This window comes from Coccinella septempunctata, chromosome 1 (assembly GCF_907165205.1).
Source record: "Coccinella septempunctata chromosome 1, icCocSept1.1, whole genome shotgun sequence".
In the NCBI taxonomy this organism is placed as follows: Eukaryota; Metazoa; Arthropoda; class Insecta; order Coleoptera; family Coccinellidae; genus Coccinella; species Coccinella septempunctata.
The window spans coordinates 54,339,346-54,357,070 of NC_058189.1; the positions used below are offsets into that span (position 1 = coordinate 54,339,346).

Below are 17,725 nucleotides of genomic sequence, written 5' to 3' on the forward strand. Positions count from 1 at the left end.
AGCAAACTGTAATCCTATACTTATGTGGAGAGAATCGAAATATTTTTTAGTGGTTGCTTTTTCACCCTCTTGTAATGACATTTCTTGATTTAAAAAACCATAGAAAACTACAATTTTGCTAGTTTTAGTCATTTTTTGGACTTTATTCTTCTTAATACTCTTTTAGAGGAGATATTAAATAAAATCGATCATTTTGCTCTAACTTGAAGGGAAAGGGCCTTCGAACGAAAAGTTTTATGAAAGACCCTTCATAATTTTGGCAAAAAAATCACCCTCTAAAATTTTTCGTCTCAATTTTATACCAGCCTGTATAAATATGAAGAGATGTTTTTCCCGTTATTCATAAAAATCAAATTATTTGAAAAAGCACTAATAAAATTATTAATTACATACCTACATTGTGAAAAAACGTGGGCAAAAAAGAACGCACAAAATTGATATCTTCGGCATGTTCTATTTTTATGTTCATCCATAATTGAGGAATTTATCATGCACGATGGGTGCTGGGGGTATTAAAGTTTCTTAAATGGCAAATGGCAACCCAAAAACGAAATACTTAGACCTTCTGTTGCTGAGCAGGATTTGGTTATTGCTAGGTTTTTCATCAACCTTTGGTCTGAAATGGTTATTTCTATTGAAATGGACTTTTTAATATTTTTTTATGTATTTTGAGGTAATTGAAAATCAGAATATCGAAAACATGCTTTTTTCATGGGGAAGGAATTGATGATCTTTCTAAAAATACAAATCACAATCACAAAAATGAACCTTCAATTAATATGTTCTTTCATCTGTCATCAATTACTACTTTACGAAAAATGCAAGTAGGTATATGTTGTTGACCTCAAATTCCATGAAAAAGGGAAAATTTCAATACAGTTACTTTTACCATTTCATCCCTTTAATAAAAAAATAATTGAAAAACTATTAATGACCAAATGGTTATCAACAACATCTGTCCATTTCTGGCAGAAAAAAAAATAGGGTTGTCATTTGAAAAAAATTAACTACCTTTCGTTGCTCTTAGAGATGCATGACAAACTCCTCAATTATACATGAAAAGAAGCTAAATTTAAAATAAAAATTGTTTTTTAAAAATAGTTAATATCGAAAATATGAATTTTGAGGGTTACTTTACATCCACTCTGTTCATATTCTTTCTCGGTTCCTGCAGCTGAATAAAAAACTCCTCTTACTCAAGGAATAATTTCTGAAAAAATATCATTATTTTTTCAGAAACCCCGAATAATTCTCGGTTCCGACCCTGGATCATAGGTGTGCGATCTCACACATTTGGCCCCGGCTCAGCCATCAATCTGCAATATTAAACATCGGACGGTATTCCAGGAATCCAATCTGGAATTGCATCTGGTGTTCTTTTATTTCAATGAACCGACACAACAGTCCCGTACCCGACGCATACTAATTGGCGTCTCGGCAAAAAACCAATTCCATTCCTGAAAAATATCCAATGTCATATTTATATTTTCATTCACGTTGATCCCAGAAGCTTTGGAGCGCCAGGCAAAAACCTGGCCGTAAACGTAAAGCCCTACCGGATACGTCGGGACTCCGGAGTCCGGAGTAGCGTAGCGAGCGCCACAGCCATTAAATGTGTAGAAGGGATGGTGGGGGAACGGTGTGCCGGTAGAAGGGGAAATAACTTTCCTCCACTGAATGATCGATCCAAGATCCGCCAGTGGCACTGGCAGAGTAGCTTTGTTGCTCTTTCTCTTTGTTTGATTTTGTTTCGGTATACGACAATAACACTAGTAGAATGCTATCGATAAATGTTGTACACGAGTGCTGGCCAATTTTGATGAATTTTCGCAATGAATTCACGCTGGAAATGAGCTCTTAGATGGAGTCAATGTAGCCAGTAGGAGAAGATATGTGCGAAATCGATTTTTGTTATGTATTTAGTGATTTGAGTGTACGGTGGTTTTAGTGTATGGACTATGGACATGGTTAGTAAAAATTTTCTCCGAGTTTTCCCTGGAAAAATCACCGTTGAATGAAAATTTGAGCTTCCTTGAATCATCCAACGAAGCTACTCGATTTTCGTTCACACTTTTCCATTCAATTCTTATGGAAAAACTATGAACATTGCATGCTACACTTATTTTCCCCAATGCCAAACTACATTACACAATTGTTGCTCAAAATCGCCTACTGTCAGTTATCAAAACAATCAATGAAAGCTTCAATCCATGGTTGCGAATAAATGTTTTGATAATTGTCCTTCAACATTCGATATCCTGGATTTTCCACGAGTTCTTGCGAATTGAAACAAACCCCTTTCTTAGAATTGAAAACTAAAATTTTTGCATGAGGAAAATTTTACCAAAATCCCTCGATAAATTCAGAAATGCAAGATACCGCTGTTCTCCGAATTTATTGAACAAAAATTTTGAAAAATTAATATTACTTTTATCGATTCCTACAAACCATAAAAGTGTTATGTTTGTGCTGGGATTTTTCCTTGTGGAATGCTCTCTGCATCGATTTTATAATTATGATTCCTTTCCCGAATAGAGCATGAATAAATGAAATATTTCATACCTTCGTCAAGTAGAGGTCGACGGTCGCTGAGTTAGGGGTGGACAATGATTTCATACAGTATTCATACATTACTTGCCCCTTTGATGTGTATGAATTATACAGTACATGCCGAAAGTGTGGAATAAATTCCTATTTTTCATGACGCTCGGAAAACTTCCCTCACAGGTTGATTTTTATTATAGGTTGTTATGTCCTTATGTGTTGAAAAAAAATGAATAATTGCGTATCATATCTTCGTATTTCATTTTAACTTTTGATTGAATATCTGCCACAGAGGAAAGCCGGACAAGGAAGCCATAATTTTGTTTCTGAACATAATGTGAAATATATATAGATGGGTTATTGATTATTTCAATGAATAGATTCAATCGATTATTCAATAAATTATAAAGGATAAGTCGTGTGGAAAGAAAATAGGAAACACTCGAAGAATTAATAATGAAAATTAACAAATGTTATCACAGAGAAATTATTCCTCGACACTTAAATAACACCTATTCAGTAATAGAGATGACTCTTGAACGAGCTCTTGAAAAACCCCCCATTCATTTATTTCAATCTAGGCACATTGTTGTATAGTTTATTACCTATGTAATTTGGTGAAGCTTGAATGAGCTGTTAGCTTATTTAATCCCAGCAGAAACCAATTCCAGCTTTGTCCCGTACTGGATATATGGTTTATCTGTTACATACGAAAATTCATAAAATTGCTATGAAAAATAATGGTCATAAGAAAATTGGTGAAAAATATTTGTTCGTTTGAATTTTGATTGTTTTGGAAAATATTCAGTCAACCTCTTGCTCATCTGTCAAAATGAATTGATTTAAGACAATTTCGAATAGTGAAATACCTGTTAATATAACTAAATTTCTAATTCAACTTTTTGTTAATTGGTTTCTGAGGTATACCTGCAAGAAATTGAATGGGAAATTCGGTTATATTTACAGCCAGATGTGTGCCTCGCAATGTAAACTCAATTCAGATAATTTTGAAGAATATTTAAACCGTTTCTCAAAATCGAAGAAATTTTAATTTTCGTGGAATCAGTTCGAAATTTTAGCAAGGGTCACTTGATCTTTTTCAACTACTGAATTTAACAAATATTTCATTTATCAAATAATTCTTCATCATAATAATATAACAATATCAAATTGAAATTTGAAAGCGGTGCTTATCTTTGATAAAAGTTCACAAGAAACAATCAATTAAAAAATTATAGTTTTTTTTCATTCCCGTGGTAGATAATTTTTTCACAAATGTATTGAAGTATGCGAATATGTCGTGAAAAAGTTTATCTGTTCGAATGCTTTTTTTTTCATTTTTTTTTGACGTTCTCCTTGTTGTTTAGGTGTTCCAAATTTGATGTCCAGTGAGAGGATCTTGAAAACTAGAATAGCTAGAGCAAAACTGATGACTCAGTGAAAACAACCGAGAAGCAAAGAAAGACTTTTTGTTTTTTAGTTATCAGCAAAAAATTAGATTTTGACGATTTCGAAAATTTCTTTTAACTTTGAAGTTGCAGATCTGAAACTTGAACCTTCTACAGGCAATTCTTTACGTACTGAAGAGCTCAAAAGATTTTTACTCGGATTTTTTCCTGTTTTAGATTTCGAATTATTAGGCGAGCTTTCGTTTTTCTAAAAATTGAATTCGTTATTATTGAATTGGGAAAAAAATCGTTTTTCAATAGATTGTACTTATGAGAGTGCCTTTAGAAGGTGCAGATTCCAGATCCGTTTCTTTAAAGACAAAAAAGTTATAAGAACTTTCAAAATCTCAATTTTTTATAATAACTCAAAAACGAAGGATAGTGTTTCTCTGAAAGAAAGTTCGGTTTTGCTCTAGCTCTTCTGTTTCCGAGATTCCCTCACTGGACATCGAATTTGGGACAGTATATGTACAAATAAACTGTACGAAAAGTCTAATACAAAATTCAAATTTTCATAAAAAAAAGACCTATTGAGCTATTCATTGAAAAATATTTTACTGAGTAAATATAATGAGACTCGAAAATCTCAACATTATTACTATTAACAGTTTCTGAAGTTATCAAAAAACTTTCACCAAATTTCAACTTTTTTAATAATGATACTCAATTTTTAAGGAAATTCTTCAATTTATCTCTGGATTTTCCAGAAAAAGTTTTGGGGATGAAAAGGAATATTTTTGTTTGAGTCCAGAAACTACTCAAAAATAAGGAGACCTAATAAATGAAAAAAATTTATTCTGATTGATTCCTCTCTCAGAAAATAAACTCAAATCGATTTATTTTTCAAAATCCCCAAATGGAACTGCCAAAACAGCTATCCTCCATCATTCGTCTACTATATTACATAAATATTATAAAGTTAACTATGGAAAATGATGGTTAATCAGAATAGCATCTCCCGCGAAAGAGTCAAGAAACAATATGCGAAAATACACAGAATAAGCAGCATACAAATAAGTAATTAAATTCAAGATGCATCCAGAAATAAATTCTGGGAATTACAATAGACGTCCTCTACTTGACCGGATACAGGGTAATGATGAATAGGTACTAACAGGTGGTAATAAACGTAGGAATCCTAGTGAATTCGCATATGAATTAAACTTTCAAGATCCAGAACGGAGTATTATTATAAGAGAATTCTGAAGAGATTTAATTCGGAAATTTTGGACGAAAATACTCGCTCAAAAGTGAATTGCGTTCAGTGATCTATTCTGGAGAACAGAGCAGAAGGGATATAAGTATTTCAATGGTTACATTTCATGCTTGCGAGGGAGCTGGTTGTACATCCATTAGTGTATTTTGAGTTCGGTAGGTTATATATTAGATAAGGCGCACCAATTCTCTCTGGAAGAAACATGTTATTATCTCTTCAGCTATTTTCTGAGCACATATTGACTTTATTGCCGACCCAATTTGACGCCTATAATTATTATACTGTTTACACTCATCGTTTATATTATATGTGATGTTCAAAAAATTCGTATCGTCCAAATATTTTCATTGATTAATAATAATTAATGGGGGGTTTTTAATGTGAAGAGAGATAAAAATGGTCATCACACATTGATGAAGATTTTTCGGTTTCATTTACTAGGAAGGCTATTTAGATTCATAGATAGGATATCATACAGGGTGTCTGTAAACAAATGCAAAGGACTCAGGGAAATGATTCGTCGATGAAAATAAGTAAGGTATAGTTCCTATAATTTTTTTTCGAAATCGAACTCCCTTCCAAGATACAACCTTTGGAAGGCGATGACGAGTTGACAGTTTTTAATTTTTTTACGGGTTCTAAAAGACACTGGGTCATACACAATTTTTGTGAGATCTCATAATTTTATTATTAGGGGTTGTAAATACCAACATGTATTTCAGCGGGAGCTAGTCATTCTATAGAACACTTATACGATGAAATGGAATGAACAGTGATCAGAACTACATACTTGTAAGTTTTTATTTATTCAGAGAAAAGTATCGACTGTATCGAAATTTTGCAGGAGACTCTTTTTGTCCAGAATAGGAAACCATCAGACAATTATTATTTTCAACCCCCAATCATAAAATTATGAGATCTAAGAAAATTGTGAGTAACATCTACTAAGTGCTTCATATTATGTATAGTTTTATGGCTCAGTGTTTTTTAGAACCCGTAAAAAAATTAAAAACTGTCAACTCGACATAGCCTACCAAAGGCTGCATCTTGGAAGGTAGGTAGATTTCGAAAAAAAATCATAGGGACTACCCCTGCTTATTTTCGTTGAGGAATCGTCTCCCTAAGTCCTTCGCATTTATTTACAGACACCCTGTATATCAATTAATGGAAAGTTCCTTGTGAAAGAATTTTCGTAATTTTATTGAATTATATTGTGTTCTTTCTTGAAATTGTTTTTCAAATGGAGTATCGAATGCGAACCTTATTCGACTATAGAATGACATTTTTTGTGAACTTTTAAATCTCTATATTTTATAAAATAATTAACGAAATTTTTGGGGTGTATTTCTCAGGACAAAGCAATATGTTTTCGTCCAAAAACATGTGAAGTAAATAATAAAATATATCGAACCCTAATTACTCTGTAGGGCATTTGTGGATTCATTTTTAGAGAAAATACCTGCACTCCTAAAATCTTGAATTTTATTTGAAATGGAAGTGCTGACACTGTTGACTCAATCGAAAATACTCGCACACAGTCAAATTTTATGAACCTCAACAAGTGTTTCGCTATAACCATAGTATACCAAGTCATTGTTTCAGCGAAATACAAAAATTTTTTGGTTACAACATTATGTTTAGTGAATAATTTGTTTGTAAATAACTATACTGATAGTGATATACAGATTAGTGAAAACTCAACGATTTCCACAAACAATAGATTTTCAGATTTTTATACGTACATCATTTTCGCAACAATAATATTCTTGAGTATTTGCTCTAGTTAGAGCGGAACAAATTAGTTAATTTTTTGATAGTTGTTGAAATTTATTTTCCCTGAAAAGTGTCTTATAAACCCGAGCATAAACCTCTACACAAATTTCCCATCGCATTATTGACCTAGTGATACAAATTACCTTAATAACCATAAATTTTCAAACGCCATCACAATATTCAATTCAATTTTCTCTTCATGATGCTTTCGTTATAAGGTAAATTAAATAACACAAAAAGCAATTCATTAAATTTTCTCACCAGATAATTTACGGATTAGGTTATCCCTTTCAAATGGAAATGGGAAATTGATGTTATTTCAGATCGAAAACTACACGAGGTGTATTTATATCAATGTAATACGGTGTACAATGCTACCAATTTCAAGCTTTCGGAATGTTGTCGAGGAAACGATGGTATTCCAGCGCATTCTTTCAATTCTTGTAAGATTGTGTTCTATTATCTTTAGGGAATGGCTCTAAGATATTAGCCGTTGCAGCAGATATCGGATTTTCAAATCTGAAGTAGTTTCAGGTTGTGTAGGTATAAGGTGAATAGATAAAAAATGAATAGCCAGAAGTGTAATGAAATGTTAAGCTTGATTATTATCTTGTATAGTAGCCGTTGAGAGATAATGTATCAGGTGGCATTTTATTCGAGGAGGTAATTTTACCCAAAGTTTGGATAAGGCCAGAGAGATAACCATAAGATGCCCACGATCCAACTTTAGTGAATGATTAATGGTAGATTTTTTTTGATAGTTTTTTTTTTACAGATAGTTTACTCAATGATTTTAGAATTCGTTCTCGTTAAACTCGGCTTTGTCTACGATGAATTTTTATATTGCTCCTACAAAAAATTGAAATAGAATTTCGAATATGGATTTTCATCTGTGAATCAAAAGCTTCTTGTCCTCATATCCGTACATCAATCTTTTCTTTCACTTTTTGAGAATTTCTAAACGGACCCTCCTCACTTTTATTTAACTTTCTTGATTGACAAAAATAATGAACAAATACTTGTTGACATCCGGTTTTTAAACTCCCCGCATTAATAATCATTAATTCATTGAATTGAATCAGAATCCTTCATTTTTGGATCAGTTGACGTTTATTGGATATCTTTTTAACGACGAGGTATACTAATTTGATATTTGGTACGTATGTGTAACTTGATATACCCTTTAACATTAATCATAAAAATAAATAGGATTTCCATTTGAAAAATTATGGCGCCATAACTTAAATTTGGGAAACGCTCTATAACATTTTCTAACATCAAAGAGGATAATTTAAAATACTAATTGACCTGTCCGAGCATTTTCAGAAAAAATAAAATTTACTGAATTCATTCCGCACGCTATAATCTTCGAGAATTTTACATAGACTAATCCGCTCAAATTAATATGGACATTCAATCAGAACCCATACAAGAAATATTTTTGAGAATTTGTTCGATAATTATCTGAACATTAATATTTAAGCTTGAAGAGGTCGGTTTTTAGTTTTTTTATTCTTGTTTGTATCTAGCTCATCCTCAGAAAAATCAAAATTTTCATAAATTACAGTTATTAAACTGTGGTGAATAAATTCATTATTAGTTTTTTAGCCAAATTTCAGTTACCTAAATACCTATCTCGTGAAGGGCAGACTTTTTTTCCAATTTAGAAACATTCTGTATACGGGGTGAGTTTGACTAGTACAAATATTTCAACGTAGATTCTTGATGTCAAAAGAAACACTTTTTTTCGATTCGGCCCTAATAAAAAGATGTAGCCATTTTGAATTTTTATAACAAGCTGTGCCACCCCTGGAAATACAAAATTACCTTCAGGTAAATCTGTGACACTACACATGTGTTGATCTTTTAAACAGAGTTGTATTCAGCCAAAGTACCCAATGTTTCAAATTTCACAGATACTTTTTAATTTTTTAACAAATTACTCGAAAACCGTGCACTATACGAGGATATATGAAGAATACTTTTATTTTACAAAACGTTCAAATAATCATTGGATAGCGTCCAACTTAGTTTCAAGAGTTGGGTTCTTTGAATGTTTGGTATTTTTATGGTACGTAATGAACCAACTGGAAGATGTGGGTGATTTCTTGTGTTCGAAAAAGATTAATCCAATGAATGAAAAACTATATGCCGAAATTAATTTCATTTGATGAAACCGTTCGTGAGACAGAAATAAAAATAATTTTTTTTATGGGTTTTCAACAGCCAGTACCTTTTAAACTGAGCCGACTCGGAAAAAATAGTAAAGAAAAAAAGTTTTTCTTTTTACCTCAAGAATCTACTGTTAAAATATTTGTACGAGTCGAAGACTCCACCCTGTATAAGGGGCATTTATAATCTCTTCATTTTCGTTGTTGGAGGTTATAAACTATGATAGGCGATCCTATTTTATTTTTCTGATCAATTAGAGGCGGGTTTCACAAAACTTTGATTGCTGGATCAACGATTTGACATTCGTTTTCCAGAATCAAATCACTGAAATTTTTCATCCATCGTTTGTGGATCATAATTTGATAAAATTATGATATTTTGAACGCTCATAATTCATATGTCGGTAAAAAAATCAACTTGGATCTGTCAGTCAAGCGTTGATTTCCCGATCAAGCCTTCTTTGACCGTGCTCGGAAAATGCCGATTATTTATTGATTTCGAAAAACTTTCCGCTCAATTTGGAGGTGAATCTATCACCTATGCAAATTTCAAGGGTTGAAATTGCTCTGCATTGGGACACCAGCGTGTCGAAGTGAACTTCCAAATACATATATAGTTTTCCTAACCGAAATAATTTCTGTTTCCTTTTCTATCCGACACAGTGTAATTTGAGTCGTCTCATTGATTCTCAACACTCTCTTTTCCGCTCAAATGAAAACATCGATAAGCCAGAAACCACCCTCTCTGCCCAATACTTCCCGTCATGGACTAATCTCCAGGCGAACTACATTTATGTCCCGAAGCAAGGATCCTTACACGTGGGGCGTGGTAATCCTCGCTTAGATTGTCAGCGGTGAAAGCATCCCCCCAGCAGCAGCAGGAGCCAACAGGTAGCCGAACGAGCCAGATATCCTGGCGTGCAGATCCTTGTTCCTTCGCCAATCGGCGAAACCATATCGGCGCTGAAAAATATCATCAATTTATCTACTAGATCAGACTGGTAACGGCCTGGTGTCGTCTGAAGGACCCTTGGGAGCGTACACACTCGGAAACGTGAGGGGGCCTAATGGAGCCGGGCCCTCTTTTTCATTCCTGAGCCTCCTCCATTTCGCTTTCCGTCGATACCTCTGGTGCGCTGGGAGGAAGGAATTTTTGTGGTGTGGCCGAAGTTGTTTTGAAATTCGAGCGTATTGTGCGATTGAATGTTGCAGGGACACCGTGAGGGAGCGTTCGTGCCTTTTTCAGGCTTTTATTACCATATTTTGGCAGAGACAGAGAATTAAAATATGATGGGAATTTTCAATAAATTTAGGGGTGAAATATTCATTTGTCTTGAAGATATAACCAAATTTTGTATTTTGTCGATTTCGACTTTATTTCCGAACATATCTAAAGACTGTAAAAACTTTTTACAGGAACTTTTTCACTGGGAATGCGACACTATATCCATTTTTTTTAATCTTCTGTACTAAGGGTGAAAAACAGACAACTTCGTTATTTTAAATACGAATGCGTTTTTGAACAAAAAAATTACCTCTTTCGAAATACTCTTTCGAAATACCTCTATCTAAATAAGTGTATCAACGGTCCACTGTAGATTTCTCATGAAAAAATAACATTTTATTTTCTCTTCCATTTTTCTCCGGGTGAAATGACAAAAATTCATATTTTTTCAGTTTTTTGCTAATATTTTAGGAACCGTTGGAATTACAGATTTGAGTTTTTACACACACATTCAGGTCGATTCTGTTTGGAAATAGTTATATGGTTATAGAAAAGATATTGCTATCACAGCAAAGTTTGAAAAACTGGTATTCTAATCATTGATTTTGAGCAATATGATCTGTCAATTTCTAGAAGATCTTGTTATTTCAGTTTGCTATATCAGCAACATCATTTAAGTACTTGCTATTTCATAACAATGTTGAAAATGGCAGTGAATCTCTTGTTTTTACATTTCTTCCAAGCGTTATTTAGAAAATACGCAAGTAGGTAATTATAAACATGCTTCGTTTCAGTAACTTTTTGGAAACATTCACTTGAACTTTTCATTTATAGCGAAAATATGAGACTACAATTTCGATATATTAGGGACATTAGTAATTCATTTGAATTGCCTGATGAAAAGTTTCTGGAACTGTTTCGCTTGAATAAGGAAAGAAGAGTTGAATGGATTGGTTGAGGAACCGACCAGTAAAAATACCTTTTTACCTACAAGTGTGTGAAAATCTATAGAGAATTTCTAGGAGATTGAGTATCAAATCAATTCCATCTGATTTTTTGTTGTTTTCTTATTTCCAGACATGATGCACAGTTCAACCAAAAACTAACAATCCAAATACCGAATAAAACATTAAACCTAAGAGTATCAATTGTTGATACTCTTTGATTAAACACAACTTATTCTTCTTTTCCATAGAACAATTATAGAATTACATGTTCTTTTCTATGAAATGAGAATCTTACCCTTCAAAACAGTGTTGTCAGCTTAAACATTCGATTATTTTTCAACAATATTGCTATGGCCAAAACTCATTACCAATCTTGCGTAAAGCGGTGAAACACAATATTCGTTCGGTCAGTCATATTGCTATATTTTATAATTATAACAATGTTTTAGATTTAGCAATGTTATAACAAGATGCGAACAGAATCGACCCGATTGTCACTGATAATAGCTACTTTTTTGCACTTTTCTTGGTTTCATTAGACGTGCCAGTGATTTAGATACTGAATTTGCACAATGGTTTCACCCCCAACTTTTACACCACTGTTCCAATTTGCATTTGCACAGCAAACTCTAATGCGCCAATGTGTTTTACACGAAAAAAGTACCTTGGTTCATTGTTCTAAAGTGAACGGTTTTCGAAAAAAATGGCATTGAGCTGAGCCACCCTTGGAAAAACAGAAATACGTGCACAATAACTAGCTAAATCTGTGACACTACACATCTGTTGATCTTTTAAACAGAGTTGTATTCAGCCAAAGTACCCAATTTTTCAAGTTACACAGATTCTTTTTAATTTTTGAACATTTTGAACGAGAAAATGTGAAGAATACTTTTATTTTACAAAACTTCCAAAAATTCATCAGATAGCGTCCAACTTAGTTTCAAGAGTTGGGTTTTTGAATTTTTGGTATTTTATGGTACGGTCATATTGAGAAAACTGGAAGACGTGGGTAGGTAATATCTTGTATTCGAAAAAGGTTTGTCAAATAAATGATACTATATTCCGAAATTCATTTCATTCGGTAAACCGTTTGGGAGATATAACTAAAAGTAACATTTTTCTATGTTTTTTCAACAGCCTGTATTTTTTAAACCGAGCCGATTCAGAAAAAATGGTAAAGGAAAAAGTGTTTCTTTTGACCTCAAGAAAATCTACTGTTGAAATTTTACTACTCGAAGACTCACCCCGTATATACAGGGTGTTTCCTAATCGTATATGAATATATGTCCTTCACGTCTTACCTTTTGAGATACCAGAGTGCCAGAGTGGTAAAGTTTTCAAAAATGAATCATTTATTATTAATATCTACAATACAACTTCAGATATTTCAATTAAATTTGTCATACATGTACATACTATGTCAAGGGGCATTTTTTAATGCATCACTTTTTTTTATTTCCACCAGTGGCATTCGTATGTAATTTGAACTTCCTATGTTGGCAGACATAGGTTGATGGTACGCAACAGATTTTTCCTGAAATGAAAATTAATGTTGAAATTCCCAATAATTTCTTACCAAAGTTGATCACTTGTCTTTTTTCAATGCGATTCACGGTTTCCGCTTAAAAAAATAAAAACCATTTCTCTGAATGACCACAACAATATCATTAATACATACATATGACACAATATCATCATGCAGAGACATACGTAGACGTAGATTTAATTTTTTCAGTACATGGAAGACAAATTTCATTAAAATATCTGAACTTTAACACCCTGTATCTCAAAAGGTAAGACGTTTAAAACATATGTTCATATGGAGATTTTTCTTCAAATGGGCCCAAAAATCACCCCCATAAATATTGACATTCAATTAGGAAACACCCTGTATATTTTTGAAAAGCTGTTTTTTTTGTATAACATGAAATCAAAAAAATGCGTATTTAAAATAATGAAGTTATTTTTTTCCCACCCTTAGTGGAAGACGTAAAGAAAATTTGAATATATTATTCTATTCCCAGAAAAAGTGTTTCTAGAAAGCTTTTATCGTTCTTAGATATTTTCGAAAATCAAAAATTTATGGCACATTTTCTAACTGGACAAAATATCAAAGTCTGGTAATATCTTCAAGACAAATGAAGATATCGTGAAACGGTTTCCAATAATGGATTTTTCACAAAAATCGAGTCCAGGATTCCTATCAACGTAACCTATATGGTCTAGTCTAGAAGTACAAGAAACAGCCAAACTCAAGCAATTTGGGATGGTCTCCACATTTTTTTTTTTGATCTTCATTCTTCTTTATAGATATGTAAAGGATTATAATTAGACAATGCTAAGAAAATATTCATTACTGTTATCGTCGGAATAATTAGTTGAAAATAGTGATGAAAAATTTAATCAGAAAAGCATGTTCTTGCAAACAGCCGTAGAGGCTATTAAACTCTTTGCATTTTTATATAGCAAATCTTCTATCGAATGGATCAAAAATTGAATTATTTTTTACAAAAAAATCCCTAGAAATCATGAAAGTAAGAAAACGATAAATTGTCAATTCTCAAAGTCAAGCTCTGAAATTTTATTCAAATTTAAAATGTTTCCGACCTATAAAGGTCCATCCCAAGCAAGTTAAAAAGTACAAAACCTACAAGGAGAACTAGACTGACTTCGATTCGAACTGCCATCTAAATCTTGTGGAGAATGGCTTAGAGAATTTATACCTGAATCCGAAACTTTCAACTTTGATAATGCGGCTTTTTTTAAAACTTACTATTATTCGAAAAATGCAAAGAACCAAACCAGCAAAAGTTTTTCAATCGAATAAACCTCTCGCTAAATAATCGATCGAATATGTGACGAGAAGTTTAAAATACAGACGAGGATTTTTTATTTTTCCTGTTGGATGTGAGTTGAATTCTCTACGTATCATGGAAACAATATAAATCCTCCATTTTCATCACACACGGACTGTCTGGCTCCTCATTTGTATGATGTGTGGTGTGTCCCGAAAGAGAATATGGTAGTTTTGTTTCCTTAACGAGGTAATACAATTTGCGGTGAGCCTGGGCACATTGTCAGGGACACAAGAGAGTTCTCCGTAAATTGGCCCGGCTAATAGCTTTATGTCCTCTTGGCTTCCAGCCATAATCTGTGTATCCCTCGGTTTTTATATATTTTCATTTTTATTTTCAGGAAACGTGAATTTATGAGGAAGACACTCCCCTATGTTGGCATACGAGGAAGTATTAGGTGAGTTTTTGTCGTTCGACTTCTCGTACTTAGTTCCCATTCATATAAAGTGTATGTTTATGTTTCTATGAATTATTCCTTATTCCCATTCGTGTTTTATTTCTTCACGTGAATAATGGGAGATCCTCAGTTTGTTTTTTTCCTATTCGTATCCTGCAGAATTCGAGCGCTAGAACATTGTTTTTTGGGGTCGGTAAAATCGGCTGAATTTTGTTATTGTTATTTTTATAACTGAAAGATGACTTCAAGACGAGTAAATATACATAGTGATCAAAAAGTAAAGCATCTTCATATCGTCGGTATTTACTATTTTGTAGAAAATGCGAGGACATTTCAATTTTTATTCATTGTAATTATAATAAATTGAACTTTTCGTCATGTACCCTTTACGAGAGTGGAGGATTGTTGAGTTCATTTGGAATGGAATTATTTGTCACTTTGAGCATTGTCACCATAAACTCCCCGAAAAATAAATGCTATACACGGGGTGTCTGTAAACAAATGCCAAGGACTATGAAACTAAGCAGGGGTAGTTCCTATAAATTATTTTTGAAATCGACCTCCCTTCCATGATATAGTCTTTGGAAGGCGATGACGAGTTGACAGTTTTTAATTTTTTTACGGGTTCTAAAAAACACTGAGTCATAAAAATATACATAATATGAAGCACTAAGTAGATGTTACTCACACAATCTTTTCAGATCTCATAACTTCATTCTTAGGGGTTGAAAATAACAACCCCTTATGATTTTCCTTCAAAAATTGTTTTCGTGGGATAGATTTTCGAAAAATAAGATTATCTTATGGTTTCCCATTCAATTCTGCAGAAAAAGATTTCTTGCAAAATTTCGATACAGTCGATACTTTTCTCGGAATAAATAAATACCACTACAACCAGTATACGAAGGTATATGAGGCAGAGATTTGTGGCATGTATATCAGCGGGTCATTCTATGGAACACTTACGATATGAAAATGGAATGAATACTGATCAAAACTGATTGTAAGTTTTTATTTATTCCGAGAAAAGTATCGACTGTATCGAAATTTTTCAGGAGATTTTTTTTCTACACAATTGAATGGGAAACCATAAAAGAATTTTATTTTTCGAAAATCTATCCCACGAAAACAATTTCTGAAGGAAAATCATAAGGTGTTGTTAATAATAATGTTATGAGATCTAAATAAATTGTTTGAGTAACATCTACTTAGTGCTTCATATTTTGTATAGTTTCAGGACTCAGTGTTTTTTAAAACCCGTAAAAAAAATTAACTCGTCATCGCCTTCCAAAGGCTGTATCTTGGAAGGGAACTACCCCTGCTTATTTTCATCGAGGGATAATCTCCCTAAGTCTTTCGCATTAGTTTACAGACACCCTGTATAGTAAACACATATTTAAAGCAGCAAAAAACAAGTTTTTGTATGAAATTCAAAACCATATGAACTTTCGTCTTACCTCTCTGAACTCTTAATAGTTCTAGCTCTATATGCATTCATTCTGGGACACCCTGGATCTTTAAAATCTTCGTTAATAAAATAATTATGATACTCAAAGCCTCTATTATATTCAAATTCTAAGTCGATTGTAGCCAAAATTTGGAAGGATCGTTATCACTTGATTTTTGTACCAAACGTCAATTCCTTATTTTTGCAATGTTAATATAATTTTGAAAATAAGGAATATGATGAAGTCCATTACACCTATTTTGTTCTCTCATATTTCAAATGAAAACACTAGGAAATTAGTTGGATTTGGAGTTTACAATACAACTATAATAATATTTCAGTTGCTAAAATACTGAAATAATAGTTCGGTTGTCTCACTGCATGCTATAAGTACCTATACAGGCTGAGTTTTCGACAAATATTTTAACAGTTGATTATTGAGGTCAAAAGAAACACTTTTTTCCTCTATAATTTTTTCCGGATCGATTCGGTTTAAAAGATACAGGCTGTAGAAAAACCATAAAAAAATCTTAATTTTAGCTCTATCTCGCAAACAGTTTTATGGAGTGAAATGAATTTCGGAATATGGTTTTTCATTTATTTGATTAATCTTCTTCGAACACAAATATTAACCACGTCTTCAAGTTTTCTGATTATGACCATTAGGGGAGACTAGGGAGCATTGATACATGGGGAGGCTTGATACAGGCTTATATCCGCGGTCTGTAGCCGTTTTCAAAAGTAATATACTGGTTTACACTATTCTCTGGCAGAAAGCACTACATGACCTTAATCTGTGAGGCTAACAGTAGTTCGTTCGTGAAATATTCAGCAAAGAGTGTTTCGAGGTGAGAAATTGTAAGTATTTACTCACGTTACCTAAGGGTTTTATGATCATGCATTAATTTTTCGGCATAAACAAACATTTGACTGGGAAATATGCATAATCCTACTTAATTTACTGTTTTATTAGGTTGCCAAAATGTATGGGTATAAAATGAAAACATGAATTACTTTAAAACTTGCTTTCAGGGGGTTTGAGACATTAGGGTGGGGAGACCTGATATATGTATCATCTTCAAAAAATATTCCGGAGCTGGTTGGACAGGCCTACATAAAGGCGTTTTTACCATCCAACCTACCTTCTGAACATGTTTCTGCACCTACGGGACCAAAGCAAACCAGTATCATTGCTGACCTACCTACTGATCTAGTAATTCTGGATCAGGCGTCAGGTGTGCTCGCAATGGTGCCAAGAAGAATGTGACCGTGTTAGAAATGGCACAAAAATATTTATATGGGACATTTGCAAGTGATAACAATGGGGATTATATTTTCAGTTTATGTGTCTCATGCCTCCCAGTACACCGTATCAATCCTCCCATATGTGGGGAGGCTTGAGACAGTTTGCATGTTTTTGTGTTCAACGTTTTGTACAGAATAGGATGTTTATATTTTGAGAATTCTATATTTATTTCGTTGAACGATTAATCGAAGAATTATATAATGTTATAAAAGTCCTGTTTCTTCATATAATTCATTTTACAAAAATAAATATTCCAAAAACGTATCAACCCTCCCCAGTCTCCCCTACGTACCATAAAAATACCAGAAATTCAGAGAACCCAACTCTTGAAACTATAAGTTGGACGCTATCTGATGAATATTTGAACGTTTTGTAAAATAAAAGTATTCTTCATAT

General features: G+C 33.1%; 1 protein-coding gene across 1 annotated transcript in view; it reads left to right on the forward strand.

Moving 5' to 3' along the window:
• Window positions 1-1,676: 1,676 nt before the first annotated feature.
• LOC123318264 (discoidin domain-containing receptor 2-like) overlaps window positions 1,677-17,725 on the forward strand; it is a 70,018-nt gene continuing 53,969 nt past the window's right edge. Inside the window, exons 1-2 of the mRNA XM_044904883.1 lie at window positions 1,677-1,967; window positions 14,520-14,576. The gene's annotated coding sequence lies outside the window, so the exon portion shown is untranslated. The remainder of the gene's footprint in view (window positions 1,968-14,519; window positions 14,577-17,725) is intronic.